Here is a 6,889-nt window from a genome sequence, read left to right as displayed (position 1 = left end):
CCCCACGCTGCTCCCAAGGCCCCCCACGCTGCCCCCCAGATCCTCATGCTGTTCCCCACGTCCTCACACTGTTCCCCAGGTCCTCACACTATTCCCCAGATCCTCATGCTGTTCCCCAAGTCCCCACGCTGTTCCCCAGGTCCCCACGCTGCTCCCCCATGTCCCCACGCTGTTCCCCAGGTCCCAACGCTGCACCCCCAGGTCCTCACGCTGCCCCCCCAGGTCCCCACACTGCTCCCCAGGCCCCCACGCTTCGGGACAGCAGGGAACGACCACGGGCAGCATTCGATTGGGCCACGCCGGCTCCCGACAATTCACTCTTCACTTGCCGTTGGCTCACTTCCTCACTTTTGGTTGAGAGCCCGCTGGGTCTGAGGAGGGGCACCTGCCTCAAGGAGCTGGGACCCCGAGGCCAGGACTGTGCTGTGAGCCGTCGGGCCCAGGACCCCGGGGGCAGGCAGGGCTGCAAAGGGACACGCGCCTCCCGGGAGAGTCCTGCTTCCTCCTGTGCGCAAATCCAGCCTCCGTCCTGAAGCTCATTACCCGGCACGTGTGTTCATGAAGAAAAGGCCTCTCCCATTAAAGCTGCCACATCATGGCGTATGTGTGTCACCCAGGCTGGGCGCAGCGGGGCCTCAGTTACCTGCCAAGGCAGCCTGAACTCTCACAGGAAGCCGCCGGCACCGCAGGGTCTCCCCTGCCTCTGGCTTCCCCAGGTCACAAACCCCTGATGCCCAGACTCGAGCCTCCCCCTCACTGCAGTCGGTAGAGTGGGGGTCCTTCCACCCACCCCCTGCCCGGCAGACCCTGGGCCAGAGCTCCCGGGCTCCCCTGCTCTCCGACCCAGGACACGGCCAGTTTCCCAGAGCCTGGCCATGCTGGGCGGTCAGCCCGAGGGTGGGCAGGCCGTGCTGTGCTCTCCCCGCCTCGGCCCCTCCGCCTGGAATGCTCTTTCCTAGGCACCCACACACCAGTCTCCCCCCTTGAGTCTCAGCGCAGGCTTTTTTCCCTCTGGAAAGACCCCTGCCAGTCCCGGGCCTGAGCCGGGCGAGCAGCCCCTCCCTCCGGGTTCCCACAGCCCCGTGGTCACCTTGAGTGCCGCACGCCCACGTCCAGGGCATGTCTCACCCACTCCTCTGTCCCCTCAGCTGAAAGCACAGAGCTTCGCGGGGGCACTGGATGGGGGTGTCCCCTCAGGGGCGGTGGCCAAAGCCGGCGCCGCAGGTCACGTGGTCCAACCAGATTCCCCGTGACAAGAATTCTCCAAGCCCTGCTGCCTCAGCCACCCCACACAGCTGCAGCTTCCAAGTCTGCTCACCAGGCAGCTGGCCCCGGGGCTTCGAGGATCTTCCGACCCTCGTGCTGGGGCTTGAGGGGGGATCACCACACAAGACCCCTGGGGCGCACTGGGTTACCAGCATGCCCTTTGGGGTGTGGCTGTGCAGTGCCCCCCCGGTAGGGCGAGCATGGCGGGCTTGGCCGTGGGGCTTGCTAGTACGCGATGTGAGCCCGGAGCGCACGTGCCCAATGCTCCGCCTCGCCCCCGTGGTCCTGCCACCCTTGAGAACGGGTCCCAGAACGAGATCCCCCCGGGGCCAAGCGGACCCTGACCTGCAGCCTAAAGCGGAGCCGCGGCTGTGACCAGAGCATTGTGAGCCAAGAAGAAAGGCTGCTGCTGGAAGCCCCTGGGCTCCGGAGATGTTTGTTTTGGGGCATTATCGCAGGCCGGAGCTGCCCCGCATGCCCCTTACAGCCACCACGCTCCGAAGCGACTTCAAGGGAATGAAGGGGGCATCGGGCTGGAGCAGACGGCACGTTTCTGCCGACGACGGGCGCTCACAGGCAGTAGCTCAGGCGTGAGGCAGCACTGACCTCCTGCTGCTCCCCCAAACGTGGACAGAAGGCCTCCTGTCACGGGGAGGGGCGGGCAGCCCGGCACCCAGGTCACTGCCGGCGGGGGAGTCCTGAGAAGAGAGGCCAGTGGGCACAGGCTGGGCTGCACGGGCCCAGAGCTCCTCCCAAACTCTCCCAGCAGGGGTTCGCAACGCCTCCCGGGGGCCCCACACCCCCACTCCCACCCCAGGGGAGGGAGGGGAGGACTGGCTAGGGAGTTTGCGGGGCCTGTGCAGACTGAAAGCCCGGAGCCCTTGCTGAATAATTATTCCGCATTTCAAAACAACAACAGAGCATTAAAACAAGTGCGGAGCCCTCCTCCTGGGGGGGTGGGGGGGCAGGTGCCTGCATGGTCACACCCACAGAGCCATCTGTGACGGGGAAGAAGCGTCCCCGCCTCCACACGCGTCCAGCCTGGGCCTGACAGTGACTGGCTGACCCTCTCCCTGCGCAGAGAGGGTCCAGAGCCGCAGGTTCTCAGAGGCTGACGAGCTCCGGGTTTAGCCCCTCACTGACCTGGGTTCAAGTGCCCAGGCTTGGGGGAGATGGAGCTATTCCTGTCCCCCGGGCTGGGTGCACATCCTCAAAGGTGAGGCCCCTTAACCTTTCCCGCCCCAGCCGGCTAGTGCCTCCTGCAGGTGCTGGGAACCCAGCCCATCTCCTCCCTCTACCTGGAAAGGGTGACTGCAGTCGGACTGCTGTGCCCCCCACCCGGGCACCTTCCCCCCCAGCTCCACACCCGGGAGAAAGCTGATCGGAATCTCGGAAGTCCCAGGCCCCTGGCCAAAGCCAGCCTCCCTGTCCAAGGCGACAGACCCACAGACCCAGTAGGATAGATCCCTGCCAGGCTCCCCAGTGTCGCAGCCCTAGGGACCCGCCACGTCCCGGTATCTTACAGGTATCTGCCAGCGGCCACACGGAAACTGCAGTTTCCAGTCGCGTCTAATCTCCGCACGACCCGGAGCCTGCAGCGCGGCTCTGAGCCTGCACCAGCCTCCGTGTTCCCACGGGAGCCTAACGGGCCCTGCAGCTTGAAATGCGACGTGGAGCCCCCTCCGGACATGTCTGGTTCCCGGGAGCTAAGGAAAGACCAGGGCTCGTTAATAATCCTTAAGATATTATTATTCTAAGAAAACTCTTCCGTTAATCTACTTTAACAACCCTGTGTAGGGCCCTTGACCTACTGTGGTCCTGACAGTATTCATTTCAGAAATACCAGCTGTCACGTTCCATCCACGAAGCTACAGACGCACCCAGCACGGGCCCTGACGGGGTGCCTGCTTGTCAGCTGAATGTGCCAGAGAAAGCAGTGACATCCCTCCCCCCCAGGGCGTAAATCTCCCGGAGCCTTGGGCGGGCGTGGGGTGCGGGCGTGGGGTGCAGACGGGAACAGCAGGGAGCGGCCCCCACCGGCACCCGAGGCAGACCAGGGTCCCCCTCTGCCTGACACTCAGGGGCCCCAGGGCTCACCTCCCTCAGCATGCGGACCTCGGGGACTGTCAGTGCGCAGCGATGAGCGGGCTGCGTTCCAGGGACACAGAACTAGAACAGGGGTCCCGGATGCACGGACGTCACCCAGCACATCAGAGATCCCTGAGACACAGCTGGCAAATGAACAAACGAATGAATGAATGAAGGAACCAACCAATGGACTCACACAGCCTCTGGGCAGAGCCCTAGATACCAGCTGCTGCCCTGCGGCCCACACGCCCGGGGGAGACTGGCAGGCGCTGGGAGCACCGCACCCCCACATCCGCCCCCAGCATCCGAAGACTGACAGGCTGTCTCTCTACTGTCCCGTCTACACCTGCAGCAGCGACCTCCCGGCTGGAGACCAGGCCCTGCCTGGGGCCCCGAGGCGGTCAGGGAGAGGCTCCCGGGAGGTAGCTCTTCCCAGGGGATGTGGGCCCCTCTCTCCAGTCTGTCCCAGGCCCCCCTCGGGGCTGATACTCCAGATCTCTTCCAGACCACGCTGCTTCTGGAAATAAACTGTTTCCAGCAATGCCTGTTTCCAAGTCCTCATTGATTTTGTCTGTTTTCCCAGCCTCCTTTCACAACGGGGTATTGCAGGTGATGGACGGAAACTCACCTGGCACTGACCCGCCTCCTCAAAGCTCCGGCCTGCTGGGGTGCGCGAAGGCCTCTCCCCTTCCTGCCCTGGGGGGTGGGGGGAGCCTGGGAGGCCCAGCGGACCCACCTCCCCGGTCCCCACTCCCCCGAAGCCTCCCCCCCCCCTGCGTGGCACCCGCCACCTGCTGGCACCGCCTGCCCGCCCAGCCTCTCCTCCCCTCGTGCTGGACACGCACCAAACACACTCCCCTGAGCTCCTGCACCCTCAGAGCCCCCGGGAGGGGCACCACAATTGTCCCGCCTTAGGGGTGAGAAAGTCAAGGCTCAGACGGGTGAGTGACGGGCACTGAGGGCACACAGACCTGCCCAGTGACGAAGACACTGCTCTAGTCTGTGAAGGGCTCGTCAGGGCGTGCTGACCAGGAAGCTGGGGCTCAGAGGCTGGCCAGTCCCCTGGGCCGGGGTGAGGAGCGGACATTCCAGCACAGCGGCCAGGGTGGCCTCCCCCTCCCTGCTCCACACTGGGGACCTTCCGGCCCAGCAGGGCAGGCTGCCCCTGCTCTGTCTCCAAGGGGCCGGCTCTACGCGCTGTCCATGGGGACCGCAGGGAGCAGGGCCGCCCTGACCCAGGGAAGTGGGCGTGAGCATCTTCCCCAGACCAGATTCACAGACCCGGAATAACTTTAGAGAGGGAAGTGTCCCTCTCCCGGGGGACCCTGGGCCACAAGTCACAGAGAGTGGCAGCTATGTCAGCTTGGAGTCATCGGGACAGAATGAAGGGGCTTCAAGCCGGAGCCGGCGAGCCTCCAGGAGGCTGAGGAGGCCCAGCTTGGGAAATGACCTAACGTGCCAGCCAGCCCGAGACAGAGGCTGGACCCAGCAGGGGACACAGAGACACTGGCCAGGCAGCTCCCGCCGGGACCCTGGGACCTGGCTCCGCAGAAAGGGCTGCCCATGGCGGGGGCAGTCGGCAGGGCCCCGAGGCTGAGTGGACGGAGCCTCTCGGAAGCACCGCCAAGCCTGACTATCGGTGGAAAGCCCAGCCAAGGAGCGGGGACAGGGCGGCTGGAGGGAGACAGGCCCCCTTCCACACCACCTGCATCCCGACCCCCGTGGCGGAGGCTCAGAGGCAGGACGGGGTGGGGACCCGCCCCACCAGCAGCACCTGAAGCAGGGACTCGGGGCGGCGGGCTGCGAGGGCCAGAGCGCCAGCACCTGGCAACATCGACGGGCTCCCCCATCCTCACCCATCCCTTCGGGCAGCTGGCACCACCCATGCCATCGTCACCCAGCACCAGGGTGAGGACCCGGGACGTGGACATGCCACTGAGCCTCGGTTTCCTGGCCTGTTGAGTTAGGTTCCCTGGGGGGTCCCGAGGCCATGACGGCACGTCCAGAGAGAAGGCGCCAGGCTCTGTCACCTGTCGGCGGTTGAATGAGGCCTTTGGTGTTGTCAGAGCTCTGGAAGCAGAGCCGCCGGACCAGGACGCAGGAGGACCAGGGCGCAGGAGGACCAGGGTGCAGGAGGACGCTGTCACAGGCCCTGCAGCAAAGTGGCAGCGGACCCACTTTTTGTTCTGTGGGCTCGACCAGTGAGGGTCCTACCAGGACGTGGGGACTCTCTGCGGCGCGCAGGAGGGAAGCTGTGGACGGCCTTCCCGTGTCCCCTGTGTCTGCTGCCCTAGGACCCAGCCTGTAGGGGATGCCCCCGCTTCACGGACGCCCCAAAGGGGGCACCAAGCCGGGGCATCACAGCCACAGGTACAGCACCCAGAAGGCCGGCCTCACAGGGGGAGGACCCCACCTCACAGGGGGAGGACCCCACCTCACAGGGGGAGGACCCCACCTCCCAGAGGGAGGACCCCACGTCACAGAGAGGATGGAGGACCCCACCTCACAGGGGGAGGACCCCACGTCACAGGGGGAGGACCCCACCTCACAGGGCGAGGATCCCACCTCACAAGGGGAGGACCCCACCTCAAAGAGAGAGGATCCCACCTCACAGGGCGAGGAACTGACCTCACAGGGCGAGGACCCCACCACACTGGGGGAGGACCCCACCTCACAGGGCCAGGAAACCACCTCACAATGGGACGACCTCACCTCACAGGGCGAGGACCGCACCTCACAGAGAGGATGGAGGACCCCACCTCACAGGACGAGAACCCCACCTCACAGGGGGAGGACCCCACCTCACAGGGGGAGGATCCCACCTCACAGGGGGAGGACCCCACCTCACAGAGGGAGGACCCCACCTCACAGGGCGAGGACCCCACCTCACAGGGCGAGGACCCCACCTCACAGAGAGGATGGAGGACCCCACCTCAGAGGGCGAGGAACCAACCTCACAGGGAGAGGACCCCACTTCACAGGGGGAGGACCCCACCTCACAGGGCTAGGAACCCACCTCACAGGGAGAGGAACCCACCTCACAGGGGAAAGGCCCAACCTCACAGGGAGAGGACACCACCTCACAGGGGGAGGATACCACCTCACAGGGGGAGGACTCCACCTCACAGAGAGGATGGAGGACTCCACCTCACAGGGGGAGGACCTCTCCCCACAGGGCGAGGACCCCACCTCACAGGGGGAGGACCCCACCTCACAGAGGACGGAGCATGCCCAGAGAAACCCACGGAAGGAGTGTGTGCCAGGCAGACATCAGGGTGTGGATCTGTGCTCCCCGCTCCCCCAGAGGGATGCCCAGGTCCGAGGGACAAGGTGGAGGAAGTGGGAGGGAGGTCAGAGAGTCGGGTCTAGAGCAGCGTTGCAGTCCTCCCACTGAGGGGTGAGTGGAGGGGGGGCCTGGGACTAGGTGTGGGTTTCCTGGGGTCTCGCTGTCTGCTGGGGGCGTAAGCAGGGGGCCCATGTGGAAGCAAGGAGAGCAGCCAGGAGGCGGCGACCGGCCCGGCCCAGGAGGGAGCGG

The 6,889-nt window shown here is 65.5% G+C and overlaps 1 long non-coding RNA gene across 13 annotated transcripts; it reads right to left on the bottom strand.

Annotated features, from left to right (window-relative positions):
- Positions 1–608: 608 nt before the first annotated feature.
- Positions 609–6,560, bottom strand: LOC115299034. 13 transcript variants are annotated; one of them, XR_003911961.1, is made up of 6 exons: positions 6,544–6,560; positions 5,385–5,506; positions 3,364–3,497; positions 2,790–2,972; positions 1,612–1,964; positions 609–643 (listed from the first exon to the last, which is right to left on the bottom strand). It is a non-coding gene; the product is annotated as an uncharacterized LOC115299034 (long non-coding RNA). The 13 variants fall into 13 exon arrangements; XR_003911957.1 differs by lacking the exon at positions 6,544–6,560 and adding an exon at positions 6,392–6,410; XR_003911960.1 differs by lacking the exon at positions 6,544–6,560 and adding an exon at positions 6,308–6,324.
- Between the last annotated feature and the right edge of the window lie 329 nt (positions 6,561–6,889).

Source organism: Suricata suricatta, chromosome 8 (assembly GCF_006229205.1).
Source record: "Suricata suricatta isolate VVHF042 chromosome 8, meerkat_22Aug2017_6uvM2_HiC, whole genome shotgun sequence".
NCBI classification, from domain to species: Eukaryota; Metazoa; Chordata; class Mammalia; order Carnivora; family Herpestidae; genus Suricata; species Suricata suricatta.
The sequence above is the reverse complement of the archived record's forward strand: the minus strand, read 5'-3'. Positions and strand labels throughout refer to the sequence as shown.